Below are 11,768 nucleotides of genomic sequence, written 5' to 3' on the forward strand. Positions count from 1 at the left end.
TGGCTAGTGGATGATTTTTTCTACTAGCCAAAATTGATTTTCACCCGCATTTGGCGTGTTGGCGTGTGTTAATTTAGAGCCCTGTATATATCTAAATCTAATCTACTTCTATCCATCTACGTCTAATCAGCGTCTATATATATATATATATATGTCTAATATACGTCTGTCTATCTAAGTCTAATCTACTTCTAGCTAACTACGTCTAATCTACATCTGTTTCTCTACGTCTAATCTACGTCTATCCATCTACGTCTAATCTACGTCTATAAATCTACGTCTATAAATCTACGTCTATAAATCTACGTCTATAAATCTACGTCTAATATATGTCTGTCTATCTACTTCTAATCTACGTCTAGCTATTGACGTCTATATGCGTTTATCTATCTACTTCTAATCTACGTCTATCTATATACATCTAATGTACATCTATATATCTACCTCTTTCCATCTACTTTTATTTACGTCTACTTTTAGTCTATCCATCTACGTCTAATCCACATATACATATCTACTTCTAATTTACGTCTCTCAATCTAAATCTATTCATCTACACTTATCTACTTCTAATCTACATCTATCCCTCTATGTCTTATCAACATATATATATACAGTGAGGAGAATAAGTATTTGATCCCTTGCTGATTTTGTTGGTTTGCCCACTAATAAAGACATGATCAGTCTTTAATGTTAATGATAACATGTATTCTAATATGGAGAGACAGAATATCAAAAAGAAAATCCAGAAATTAACTCTAAAGAATATATATTAATTGATTTATATTTAATTGAGGGAAATAAGTATTTGATCCCCTGCCAACCATTAAGAGTTCTGATCCCACAGATCAAATGACACGTCCAATCAACTTGTTATCTGAATTGAACACACCTGTTAATAGTAACCTGCACATAAGCTCCCATATATATATGTATACGTCTAATATAAGTCTGTCTATCTATATCTAATCTACATCTGTCTATCTACGTCTATTCTATGTCTTGCTATCTACGTCTAATCTACGTCTATATATCTACGTGTAATCTATGTCTATCCATCAACGTCTAATCTACGTCTAATATATGTCTGTCTATCTACGTCTAATCTTAGTCTATCCATCTACGTCTAAACCACATCTACATATCTACTTCTAATTTACGTTTACTTCTATATATCTACGTCTATTCTACGTCTAGCTATCTATTTTGTAGTTTTTAATATTGTTTTACTTAATTATAGTGTCAGTTTACAATCAGTAAGTGCATGTGCAGTGTACAGTCCGGAAAAACTGATCGATATCCGACTGGAAAGTTTTATTCCCCCACCACCCACGGACATCCCCGAGGAACTACTCAGAGCTACGGTGCCTGCATGGACAATCGCCCGGCGCAAATCTCAGCGTCGCCATCGGAGGAAGAAGCGCGGAAAGAGAGGCGGCATTCGTGAGAGGCTGAAGAACTGCCCAAACAAACCTCCACTCCCCAGCCTTGTCCTCGCTAACACACAGTCTCTTACCAGCAAGATTGACGAGCTGAGACTTAGGATTTCAACAAAGAGGTGGAACAGCTGCGCTCTTCTCTTTACGGAAACCTGGTTAAGCGGCAACATCCCCGACTCTGCTATTCAGATTGCTGGATGGACTGTTTACCGGGCGGACCGAACTGCCGACTCCTGAAAGGGGAAAGGAGGAGGTGTGTGTACTTACGTGAGTAACTCTTGGTGCACCTCTGTTATCATCACTGAACAACATTGCTCTCCGGACTTAGAATTTCTTTCTCTGCAGTGCAGACTGTTTCATCTCCCAAGAGAATTCACCGCGGTGTTTCCCCTCACTGTTTACATTCCCCCCAAGTGAACGCAAAGATTGCATTGAGTAAACTCTATGACACCATCAGCGACCTGCAAAACTCTCACCCCGAAGCCGTGTTCGTTACAGCATGAAAGAACACATTAGACGTTGTTTATTGCAACATAGCCAGCGCATACAAAGCAGCCCCCTCCCCTCACCTTGGTAGCTGCGACCACACCCCTCTGCTCTTGACCCCTGCGTACAAGCCGCTCATCGCCAGGTCAAAGCCCACTAGTCAGGCCATCCAAGTCTGGCCTGAAGGAGCAATTGAACGTTTGCTAAATTGTTTTGAGGACACTGACTGGGAACTTTTTAATCAATCAGACTTAAATACATATGCATCTACAGTTCTGGACTACATTAACTTCTGTGTTGATAATGTCACCATCCACAAGACCATTTACACATTTCCAAACCGCAAGCCCTGGATGAACAGTCAAGTCCAGAACCTGCTGGCAATTAGAGACGATGCGTTTCACTTTAGTGATCCATCAAATTACACCATAGCCAGGGCCAACTTGAAGAGGGGCATCAAGGAAGCTAAACACTCCTATAAAGTAAAAATAGAACAGCACTTTGTGAACTCTGATCCCAGACGTACAGTTGAGGACGATATTATAAGCCCCCCTCCTGAAATTAGACATATCTCTTCATTGATCATTGAGAATGATCATTATTAATAAATGTATGTTATTCTGGAAACAAATACACCATGGAGATGGTATCCAATAAGTTAAATTTGGACTTTTCCATTTTCACAATGAGTTTAAACAAAAAAGTGTAAATATGGCAAGGACAAAATTATTAGCCCCCTTATCATTAATAGTCAATACAGTGCCATTTATGAACAAAAATTGACACCAGGCACTTTGATTAGTTGTTAACTATGTTGGCACATGTCCTACCAGGGATTTTGGCCCATTTTTTTTTTCATTGCAAATAGTTAAGCTGGTCCAAATTGCATGGATGTTGAGGATGGACATTCATTTTCAGCACTCTTCAAATACTATCTAAAGGATTGAGGTCTGAATCACTCCATGACCATGGTTTTAGTATCCTTGAAGAACATTTGGACTATGTTGGATGCAAGTTTTGGGTTATTATCTTATTGAAAGATCCAGTGAAGATCTTAACTCCCTCTATGAGCATATTTTTGCAAGGTCACTTTCCACATTCTATCATAATTTTCAGTTTTTATAGTGCCGTACACCCAAACAAGGTTTCCTGTGGCCGAGGCTGCCACAGAATGATGCATCCACCACCATGTTTAATTGTGGAAACCATCTTATAACGATTCAAGGCCTATCCCCTTCTTCACCTGACAGAGGCAGAATTCATGCATCAAAGCAGGTGCAATTGAATATCATCAGATGAAAGCAGAGACGTTCAAAACTCATTTTTGACTTTCAAATGTTCACAGGCAAAGCTCAATAACACTCTGATATGCACTGCCTTTAGTAAAGGGGTTCTTCTGTGATGATGGCCCCAAAGCCCAATATGATGACAAGCCCTAACAACTGTCTCTCTTCGGGGGGAAAAAAACCTCCAGGTGAGGCCAGGTGAATAACAATCATCTAGGCAGGTGTCCAATGCTTCTTTGGTCTAATGAGGCTAAGCCGTTTTCCACAGTTACACATAGTGGAAGGGCATCAAGTTTAGTCTGTTATTCAGCCTCAGACACAGGGAGTCTGGGTCTGAATCTGGATTGCTGGGTCTTCCAACAACATTGTAACCCAAAGCATACATATAGATTAGTTCAGAGGTTCTTCAAGGACACTAAAACCATGATATTGGAATCACCCGCTCATAGTCCAGTCCTCAATCCCACTGAGAGTGTGTGGTTAATGTCTATGCTCAGCATCCATGCGATTTGGACCAGCTAGAACACTTTGCAGTGAAGAAATGGGCCAAAATCCCTAGTGGGGCACGAGCCAACCTAGGTAGCAACTTATCAGAGCCTGTTGTCAGTTTTGGTTCATAAATGGCGCCATATTGACTATTAATGATCAGGGGGCTAATAATTTTGTCCTTGTCATTTTTGCCCTTTTTTGTTTAAATTCATCGTAACAATAGAAAAATCCAAATTCAACTCATTGAGCATTATCTCCATCAGTGTATTTGTTTCCAGAATAACAGAAACGGTGAATAATGGTCATTCTTACTGAGAAATCAAGAGAAATGTCTAATTTCAGGAGGGGGGCTAATAATATGTGGCAGGGCATTACATCCTACACCAACTACAAGAGCACAAACCCCTGTCTGCCCAGCTCTCACAATTCAACTCTCTCGGATGACCTCAACAACTTTTTTGCACGGTTCGATGAGGGACCCATCCCTCACTCCCCCACTGAACTGATAGACAATGCCCCACATGTAGGCCTGGTGTTAAGCGAGCACGAGGTTCGGCGAGCCCTCAGCAGCATTAACCCTCACAAAGCACCAGGACCAGACGGGGTCCCTGGGAAGGTCCTAAAGCACTGTGCAGGCCAACTAAGTGCAGTCTTTACCTGCATATTTAACATCTCCCTAGAACAAGCTGCAGTCCCCATTTGTCTGAAAACCAGTACCATCGTTCCTGTTCCCAAGCAGGCGGCCATCAAGTCTCTCAATGACTACCGCCCTGTAGCGCTCACACCTATTGTGATGAAATGCTTGATATTATTTATTTACTGTTAATATATCTTATATTTTGTGGGCATTTGTGGGTTGCTACTAAACATAATCTCGCTATATTTATATAGTGACAATAATTTGGACAGTCTTCATTCCTGATTAAAGGAACTGATCAATGGAATAGCTTGCCATCTGATATCAAGGCTATTCATAATCATGAGCTGTTTAAAACTCAGCTGAAGGAGTTCCTAAAAAGCAACCAGGTATGTAGTCATGTGTGAGTGTGCTTATTGGGTAGAGATTGCAGATTCTTGGGGGGGGGGGGCATAATTGGTGCGTACATGTGTGTGTGAGAGTGAGGGGTGGGGGCAATTGATATGGTGTGTGTGAGTGGGGGGGGTGATTTTGTGTGTGTGTGTGTGTGTGTGTGTGTGTGTGTGTGTGTGTGTGTGTGTGTGTGTGTGTGTGTGTGTGTGTGTGTGTGTGTGTGTGTGTGTGTGTGTGTGTGTGTGTGTGTGTGTGTGTGTGTGCGTGTGTGCGTGTGTGTATTGTGTGGGTGATAATGTGTAAAAATTCATAACAGTAAGTACAGAACAGATGTAGGATTGGTAGGAAATGTGACTATGATGTTTAGTGAATGCATGAGATGGATGGAAGAATATACACCAATTTTAAGTATGATTGAAAGTTTCAAAAGTGAATGATTGGACTGAATGGGTGTATAGGCTGTTCTTATGATAATACTGTTGTATTTGTTATTGCTGCTATTGTATTGTTTTGAAAGCCCTTCTAGGGACGAGCATTGGAAATGAGCTTTTAGCTATAAATGCTATGATGCTTGCTGTTTTGGTTGTTATGCAACCTACATGTTATGTATCTGTCCCTATCAAATAAACTAAACTAAACTAAACTAAATAAAAGTCTACTCTCTACTCTCTACTCTCTCTACGTCTAATCTAGGTCTATATATCTACGTCTAATCTACATATGTCAATCTACGTCTATTCTACGTCTAGCTATCTACGTCTAATCTACGTCTAGCTATCTACGTCTAATCTACGTCTATATATCTACGTCTAATCTACATCTGTTAATCTACGTCTATTCTACGTCTAATCTATGTCTATATATCTACGTCTAATCTATGTCTAAATATCTACGTCTATTCTGCGTCTAACTATCTACGTCTTATCTACGTCTATATATCTACGTCTAATCTACATCTGTCAATCTACGTCTATTCTACGTCTAGCTATCAACGTCTATCCCTCTACTTCTAATCTACGTCTATATATCTGTTGGCGCCATTTTGGGTTTTTGTTTAATTAATGGAAGGTGAAATGATGCCTATGATTGTAATTGTTTTGAAATGCTGATTTTGGTTAACATGGCATACATGCCTTATTTCTTTTGATCTAGTACAGCTGTTCCTGATTACCTTACTATCTGTCATGTGACAGGACACACCCCGTTGGACATGCCGCTGGCACTTTAATTAGGCCATTCAATGTGTGTTCAACAGGTAGGATGGTAAGGAGGAACAGTTTTAGATCACGAAATACTTCAGACAAATCACTGTATATCTTGTACTTTGAACAGTGTTTTGAATAGATAAGTCAACCGGATCGATTGAAATAAAACAACATCTATTTTATTCAACTGTCCGTGCGTGCTTAATACCTTGGATTGTGCGTCGGAACAACTGCCACCTGCCTCACTTGGCGTTTGGGTAAAGCGCCATTACAAAGTCTAAAACTCCAAAAGACCGGCGTCTTGGAAGGAATTGAAGGACCACTTGTGGATTCAAGAAAGGCCTGCTTGTGGGTTAGGCTGCGCATGCGGACATGACTGCCTCACGTGGCGTTTGGGCAAAGCGCCGTTACAATATCTAAATCTAATATACGCTTGTCTAGCTACGTCTAATCTACGTCTATCTATATGCATGTAATCTACATCTATAAGATTAGATGTGAAAAAATCTATGTCTAATCTACGTCTATCCATCTACGTCTAATCTACATCTGTCTATGTACGTCTATTCTACAGCTATCCATCTACATCTAATCCACGTCTATTTATCTATGTCTAATATAGGTCTGTCTATGTACATCTAATGTACGTCTAGCTATATGCGTCTAATCCACATCTATATATCTATGTCTAATCAACGTCGATCTATCTACGTCTATCTACGTCTAATCTACGTCTATCTATCTACGTCTACCTATGTCTATCTATTGACGTCTAATTTATGTCTAGCAATCTATGTCTAGCTGCATCTATCTATCTATGTCTAATCTATGTCTATCTATCTACGTCTATCCACCTACATCTAATCTATATATATATATGTATTATGTACGTCTATCTATGTCTAATCTACGTCTAGCTATCTACATCTAATCAACATCTATATATCTACGTCTAATCTACGTCTATTCATATACGTCTTATCTATGTGCATATACAGTTGAGGACGATATTATTAGCCCCCCTCCTGAAATTAGACATATCTCTTCATTGATCATTAAGAATGATCATTATTAATAAATGTGTGTTATTCTGGAAACAAATACACCATGGAGATAGTATCCAATAAGTTAAATTTGGACTTTTCCATTTTCACAATGAGTTTAAACAAAAAAGTGCAAAAATGGCAAGGACAAAATTATTAGCCCCCTTATCATTAATAGTCAATACAGTGCCATTTATGAACAAAAATTGACACCAGGCACTTTGATTAGTTGTTAACTATGTTGGCGCATGTCCTACCAGGGATTTTGGCCCATTTCTTTCATCGCAAATAGTTAAGCTGGTCCAAATGGCATGGATGTTGAGGATGGACATTCATTTTCAGCACTCTTCAAATGCTATCTAAAGGATTGAGGTCTGAACCACTCCATGACCATGGTTTTAGTATCCTTGAAGAACATTTGAACTATTTTGGATGCAAGTTTTGGGTTATTATCTTATTGAAATATCCAGTAAAGATCTTAGCTCCCTCTATGAGCATATTTTTGCAAGGTCACTTTCCACATTCTATCATTATTTTCAGTTTTTATGGTGCCGTACACCCAAACAAGGTTTCCTGTGGCTGAGGCTGCCACAGAATGATGCATCCACCACCATGTTTAATTGTGGAAACCATCTTATAACGATTCAAGGCCTATCCCTTTCTTCACCTGACAGAAGCAGAATTCATGCATCAAAGCAGGTGCAATTGAATATCATCAGATGACAGCAGAGATGTTCAAAACTCATTTTTGACTTTCAAATGTCCACAGGCAAAGATCAATAACACTCTGATATGCACTGCCTTTAGTAAAGGGGTTCTTCTGTGATGATGGCCCCAAAGCCCAATATGATGACAAGCCCTAACAACTGTCTTTCTTGGTGGGGAAAAAAACTCCAGGTGAGGCCAGGTCAATAACAATCATCTAGGCAGGTGTCCAATGCTTCTTTGGTCTAATGAGGCCAAGCAGTTTCCACAGTTACACACAGTGGTGGGGCATCAAGCTTAGTCTGTTATTCAGCCTCAGGCACAGGGAGTCTGGGTCTGAATCTGGATTGCTGGGTCTTCCAACAACATTGTAACCCAAAGCACACATTTAGATTAGTTCAGAGGTTCTTCAAGGACACTAAAACCATGACATTGGAATCACCCGCTCATAGTCCAGTCCTCAATCCCACTGAGAGTCTGTGGTTAATGTCTATGCTCAGCATCCATGCGATTTGGACCAGCTGGAACACTTTGCAGTGAAGAAATGGGCCAAAATCCCTAGTGCGGCATGTGCCAACCTAGGTAGCAACTTATCAGAGCCTGTTGTCAGTTTTGGTTCATAAATGGCACCATATTGACTATTAATGATCAGGGGGCTAATAATTTTGTCCTTGTCATTTTTGGCCTTTTTTGTTTAAACTCATTGTAACAATAGAAAAATTCTAATTCAACTCATTGAACATTATCTCCATCAGTGTATTTCTTTCCAGAATAACAGAAACGGTTAATAATGGTCATTCTTACTGAGAAATCAAGAGAAATGTCTAATTTCAGGAGGGGGGCTAATAATATCGTCCTCAACTGTATGTACATCTCATCTATGTCTGTCTATCTAGGTCTAATCTACCTCTATATTTCTGCGTCCATCTCTCTACGGCCAATCCAGGTCTTTATACCTTTCTCTAATCTACATATATATATCTAAATCTAATCTACTTCTATCCATCTACGTCTAATCAGCGTCTATATATATACTTCTAATATATGTCTGTCTATCTACGTCTAATCTACGTCTAGCTAACTACGTCTAATCTACATCTGTATCTCTACGTCTAATCTACGTCTATCCATCTACGTCTATAAATCTACGTCTAATATATGTCTGTCTATCTACTTCTAATCTACGTCTAGCTATTGACGTCTATCTGCGTTTATCTATCTACGTCTAATCTACGTCTATCTATATACATCTAATGTACATCTATATATCTACCTCTTTCCCTCTACTTTTATTTACGTCTAATTTTAGTCTATCCATCTACGTCTAATCCACATATACATATCTACTTCTAATTTACGTCTCTCAATCTAAATCTATTCATCTACACTTATCTACGTCTAATTTACATCTATCCCTCTATGTCTTATCAACATACATATATATATATACAGTGCCCTCCATAATTATTGGCAAACCCCTGGTTGAGATGTGTTTTTTAGCTTCCAATTATTTTATTTTTTTTCTAAATAATATGGGACCTTAATGGAAAAAAGAGAAAAATCCAACCTTCAAAACAAGTGCATTTATTCAGTGGGGAAAAAATCCCACATAAAGAAATAATTATTTGACATCAAATAATGTGTGTCACAATTATTAGCACCCCTGGGGTTAATATTTTGTACAACCCCCTTTTGCCAACAAAACAGCACCTAATCTTCTCCTATAATGTTTCACAAGATGGGAAAAGACAGAAAGAGGGATCTTCAGCCATTCCTCTTTGCAGAATCTCTCTAAATCATCCAGAGACCTGGGTCCTCTCCTCTGTACTCTCCTCTTCAGCTCACCCCACAGGTTCTCAATGGGGTTGAGGTCAGGGGACTGAGATGGCCATGGGAGGAGCTTGATTTTGTGTCTGGTGAACCATTTCTGTGTAGAGTTGGCCATATGTTTAGGGTCATTGTCTTGCTGAAAGACCCAGTGACGACCCAGCTTCAGCTTTCGGGCAGAGGGCAACAGATTTTGATTTAAAATGTCCTGGTATTTCAAAGCATTCATGATGCCTTGCACCCTAACAAGGTTCCCAGGGCCTTTGGAAGCGAAACAGCCCCACAGCATCACTGACCCACCCCCATACTTCACAGTGGGTATGAGGTGCTTTTCAGCATGCGCATCTTTCGTGGTACGCCAGACCCACTTAGAGTGTTTGTTGCCAAAAAGCTCAATCTTGGTCTCATCTGGCCAAAGCACACGGTCCCAGTTGAAGCCCCAATACCGCCTGGCGAACTCCAGACGCTTGCGTTTATGATTGTGAGTGAGGAAAGGTTTTCTCCGTGCATGCCTCCCAAACAGCTTGTTGGCGTGTAGACAGCGCCTGATGGTTGATTTGGAGACTTTGTGACCCCAGGATGCTACCATTTGTTGTAATTCTGTAACAGTGAGCTTTGGAGATCTTTTGATTTCTCTTACCATCCTCCTCACTGTGCGTGGTGGCAAAATAAACTTGGGTCCTCGTCCAGGCTTGTTTACCACTGTTCCAGTTGTTTTGAACTTCTTAATTATTCCTCTCACAGTGGATATGGGCAGCTGCAGTTGAGTGGCAATCTTCTTGTAGCCTCTGCCTGACCTGTGAAGGTCGACGCACATCTGCCTCACTTGTATGCTGTGTTCCTTTGTCTTTCCCATGTTTAAGAGTGGATATGAGAAATGGCCTCGGTGTCACGTCATATTTATACCCCAGGGAAACAGGAAGTGATGAATTACTAATTAAATGTTCCTACATACTCTGGTAAACTTTGTAAACTACTGTAGAAATGACAGAAATGCTTCAATTATATTTATTTCCTGGGAATTGTTAAGGGTGCCAATAATTGTGGAACAGGTGATTTAATGAAAAATAATTATTTTTTAGTCAGGGATTTTTTTATTTTCTTACAATTCATTTGAGTTGAAGGCTACATTTTCCTACAATTTTCAGTGTGACAGTATTCTTCTGCAATAAACACTGAATTTATTTTAAGGCTTTTAACACATCTCAACCAGGGGTGCCAATAATTATGGAGGGCACTGTATATATATATACCTCTATCCATCTACATCTAATCTACATCTACATATTTACGTCTAATCTACATCTGTCTATCTACGTCTATTCTACGTCTAGCAATCATTGTCTAGCTGCATCTACCTATCTACGTCTAATCTGAATCTGTCTATCTACGCCTATCCCATCTACTTTTATCTACGTCTAATCAATGTCTATCCATCTATGTCTAATCTACGTCTATATATCTACGTCAAGCAATCTGTCTATCTGCATCTATCTATCTATTTCTAATCTACGTCTACCTATCTATGTCTAATCTACTTCTATATATCTACGTCTAATCTACGTCTATATATCTACGTCTAATCTACGTCTGTCAATCTACATCTATTCTACGTCTAGCTATCTACGTCTAATCTACATCTATATATCTACGTCTAATCTAAAGAAAAAAAAAAGTAACTTTTTCGAATTTTTTCTCATATCGCGGGTCATGAAATTTTTCAAAAAATTCAAAATTCAAAAAATACAAAAAATATATTATTTTATGTTTCTAGAGGCAGTCAGTCGATTTGGTACTTCAGAACTGCTGTTGGAAACAGGTTTTATGATTTTTTCTGAAAAAGTGAACAAGTCACTTTTTCGAATTTTTTCTCATATCGCGGGTCATGAAATTTTTCAAAAAAAATTGAAAATGAAAAAAAAATACAAAAAAGATGTGTTTTTGTGTTTCTAGAGGCAGTCAGTCGATTTGGTACTTCGGAAATGCTGTTTGAAACAAGTTTTATGATTTTTTCTGAAAAAGTGAAAAAGTCACTTTTTCGAAATTTTTCGTAAATCGCGGGTCATGACATTTTTCTAAAAAATTCAAAAAATACAAAAATTATGTTATTTCGTGTTTATAGAGGCAGTCAGTCGATTTGGTACTTCGGAAATGCTGTTGGAAACAGGTTTTATGATTTTTTCTGAAAAAGTGAAAAGTCACTTTTTCAAAATTTTTGGCATATCGCCGGTCATGAAATTTTTCAAAAAAATTCAAAA

This window comes from Engraulis encrasicolus, chromosome 5 (genome assembly GCF_034702125.1).
Source record: "Engraulis encrasicolus isolate BLACKSEA-1 chromosome 5, IST_EnEncr_1.0, whole genome shotgun sequence".
Taxonomy (NCBI): Eukaryota; Metazoa; Chordata; class Actinopteri; order Clupeiformes; family Engraulidae; genus Engraulis; species Engraulis encrasicolus.